The 3,575-nt window shown below is 50.2% G+C and overlaps 1 long non-coding RNA gene across 1 annotated transcript; it reads left to right on the top strand.

Moving 5' to 3' along the window:
• The first annotated feature begins 413 nt into the window (after positions 1-413).
• LOC135401915 (uncharacterized) lies at positions 414-3,374 on the top strand. The gene is made up of 3 exons (XR_010424970.1): positions 414-977; positions 1,770-2,070; positions 2,388-3,374. It is a non-coding gene; the product is annotated as an uncharacterized LOC135401915 (long non-coding RNA).
• The last annotated feature ends 201 nt before the right edge of the window (positions 3,375-3,575 follow it).

Below are 3,575 nucleotides of genomic sequence, written 5' to 3'. Positions count from 1 at the left end.
TGCAGAGAGGGCAGAAAAGCTGATTTTGCACCTCAAAAGGGAGGGGAAAAGCAGAAAGAAAGCCATGCAGATGAAGCCCCCCATACCTTTCCAGAAGGTGAGCTCGGCACAGCCGCGGAGGAGCTGCTGTCAGAGTCAGGGTGACTCTGGCATGCACCTGCCTCTGCCCACACTGACACTCTGTGGGCCACCCACAGACCATCCCAGCCCTGAAAGTCTGCTCTGCACATTCCTAAGAGCCTACAGGTTGTGGTGAGTGTGTTCCTGCCCAGAGCAGCCCTCCCTGCACAGCAGGAAACATCAACCTCTGGTGTCACCTTCGCTTCAACGCTGTCCTTGGGTCGCCAAGGCTCGGCCATTGGGTTGTCCCTTGCCAGCACAGGAGGACCTCAAGAAGAGGCACTGCAGGGCTGGGAAGCTGTGGGAGGATGCCAAGCACAGTGACCTGAGGTCCTTTTGCAGAGAGGGAGGAAGAATCCAAGAGCTCCAGCCACAGAGGTGGAGACTGACATCTCTGAGATCAGTGGATTGTATCCTACATCCCCAGCTGCCTCAAAATTCTACCATTCCCATCCTCTTGCCATTCGAGGAAGTGAAGAAAATAACATCTTTTAAAAGAAGGAAAAAAGGAAAGGAAAATATGCAGCAAAGTCTCCTGTGTGTGTTTTTGACTTAGTAATATCTGTAGCCAATTTTCCCAAGAGACACAAACAAACACATGCCGAACCAGAATATCAATGAGGTCTTTTTTAGAGCAGGCACATTAAAATGCAAAACAGGAGATAATGAGATAAAGCAGCAAGTTACAGGTTTCTTAATTCCAGATTTTTAAAGCCTGTGAAGTAGCTTGAGGAAGAGGGAGCTGAGTTAAATCTAGTGGAGGGCTTGGCTGCAGGGCAGCTCGTGAGGCTGAGAGACTAAGGGTGGAAAAGAGGAGCACGGAGAGGGGGAGAGATCAGGGACCCCGAGGGATGTAGGTAAGAGCATTTCTTAACTGTGAGGTTGAATCCTCCTCTGAGGGCTGCCACTCTGCACCTGCATGCCCCGGATTTGGAGGGGCAGATGCAGCACAGGGACTGGGGAAGGCAGAGGAGAGGCCAGGGGTCGGTTTGGTTGTGGCTCAAGGCAAAGCAAGCAGCTGAACCTTCCCATCCCACATCTCCCTGTGATGATCCAGCCTCTGACCATTGGTCCTCGCTTTAACACAAGCCACAGCACGTAAAAAGCTGGCAGAGGAGAGGACACAAGCTCTGCCCCCCCAGGAAGGGGTCAGAGCATCCTCCTGCACGTACAGCCCGGGGTGGTGGGTGAATTCAGGCTCTGGGACGAGCCCGTGCTCAGCTGACAGCCTTGCTGCAGCCTCCGAGGCTTTTCTGGGCTCAATACAGCCATGCTGAGAGGCAGAAAGGTGGTTTTGTTCCTCCTTTCAGGGCTCCAGCCCCGCTGAATAACAGCTCCATGTTTTCCCACCCGTCTGCCTGCCCCTGCACTCCCGCAGCCCCCGTAGGTGACACTGGAAAATTCGGGGTCACTTTGAGGAGGTGACATTTCGGATACCGGTGCCAAAAAGATCATGAAAGGAAAATTAAAAGAATGAATGAATGAGAGGAAATGGAGAGAGGGGGAAAGTATAAGAAAGAGCCATTATTTAACCAGACCTGGCCAAGGGTAAAGGTTTTAATTCTTTCCAAGTGCCATATGTGGTTGCCTGTGGGGGAAAGGCAAAGCCATATTTATCTGACTGAACCAATAATTCATATCTCTTTCAGAAGCCGACTTTGGTGGACTGTAGATCTACAGCTGTTCCTAGTCTAGGTCCAGACTTTCCCGGTGGGAATCACTGTAGCAACACGTCTGACTTATAGGATTCATATGGAGGGGGATAGGAGACCCAGAACTGTAAATTCAAACCGTGTGTACGTTACTTCTATGTCTTCAATTCAAAAGCATTTAGGGCTTTTCAAAACAGCCCCTTTCACTACAGGAAAACTCCCCCACACTCACAATTTAAAGGAAACAGATCTTTCATGTTTACCCTTCCTGTTTCTTGTAGGAGGTCTCGAAATAAAGGTAAGAATGCAAAGCCGTTTTATATTTTTCCAATAAAATTCAGAGCAGTTGCCCTGGTGCTGTGTGTGGAGGGGGATGGTGGATGTGTTACATGCTGCTGGGGAATAAATCATGGTGTCGTGATTAAACAAAGAAGGCTCAAGAAATACTTTGACTTCCCCTCATTTTGCTGAAGATTAGTCAGGATTGTGTTCAGTCTGAGGTTTGCTTTGCAACACACACGTCCCTCAAAGCTCATGGGCAATGCAAGGGTGATGAGAGTATTTGCTGGGGGCTCAGCTCATTAAAGTTAATGGAGATCTAATGTCTTTTAACAGCAGAAACTTTGGCATGTTCTTCTACCTCCTAAGGGAACACACACCTTTCTCTCTGGGGACGCTCAGAGCTTGTCTCACTGGTGGTCACAGGGAGCTGAACAGGACTCTGTCACTCCCCACTTCTTCATAAACTGACCCAGGACCAGGGGAGGCACCAACCCAAACACAGAGATAGCAAAAGAGATCCTCATCCAAACTCCATGGAGCTGACAGTCCACAGGCCAGCTCAGAAAATGGCAGAGAGGACCATGAACCAAGAGGTTTTCCCCTCTCAGATCTGCAGCTGAATCTGTGGCAGAGCCCTACGATCCCTGACTATGGACACCACCCTCCCCAGGGAGAAAACAGTTCTGCCAAAGCACAAGTCTGGAGTAAAACTGACTTTTGTAACAGCTTTTATCCCTTCATTGATCACAGGAGCAAACCAGGTGCCTCACAGCTACTGCAGGAGTCTGAATTAGGCACAGAAACACAGGATGGTTTGGATTGGAAGAGAACTAAAAGCTCTTCTCATTCCACCCCTGCCATGGGCAGGGACACCTTCCACTAGCCCAGGCTGCTCACAGCCCTATCCAACCTGCCCTTAGACACTTCCAGGGATGGGGCAGCCACAGCTCCTCTGGGCAACTTGTTCTAGTCCCTCACCACACTTACAATAAAGAATTTCTTCCTAACAACTAGTCTAACCTGCACTCTTCTAGCCCAAAGCCATTCCCCCTTATCCTGTCCCTCCAGGTCCTTGTCCAAAATCCCTCTCCAGCTCTCTTGGAGCCCCTTTTAGGCACTAGAAGGGACTCTAAGGTCTCCCTGGAGCCTTCTCTTCTCCAGGCTGGGCACCTTCAGCTCTCTCAGCCTGTCTCCACAGGAGAGGTGTTCCAGCCCTGGCAGCATCATTGATAAGTCTTCCCAAGCCTGGCTTAAGCACCCACTTCCCTCTCTCCATCCTTCAGGTGGGTGCTGGGAGGGTAAGTGGTTAAGTTCTGTTTCCTGCACTTGAAGGTGCAGGAGGGAAGCTGCTGTCACTGCTGTGAGCCCTGTGCTGCTGTGCATCCTGTGCATCTGATCCCATTTTTGTTTGCTTTCTGTCTCTTTGCCTGTCTCATGTATTATGTATGACTGCCAGGGAAGGTCTCGCTGCTCACTACGCCAAGGAAAATAAAGAGTTTTGAACTCTGAGTTCAGATGTGC

Source organism: Pseudopipra pipra, chromosome 23 (assembly GCF_036250125.1).
Source record: "Pseudopipra pipra isolate bDixPip1 chromosome 23, bDixPip1.hap1, whole genome shotgun sequence".
NCBI classification, from domain to species: Eukaryota; Metazoa; Chordata; class Aves; order Passeriformes; family Pipridae; genus Pseudopipra; species Pseudopipra pipra.
The sequence above is the reverse complement of the archived record's forward strand: the minus strand, read 5'-3'. Positions and strand labels throughout refer to the sequence as shown.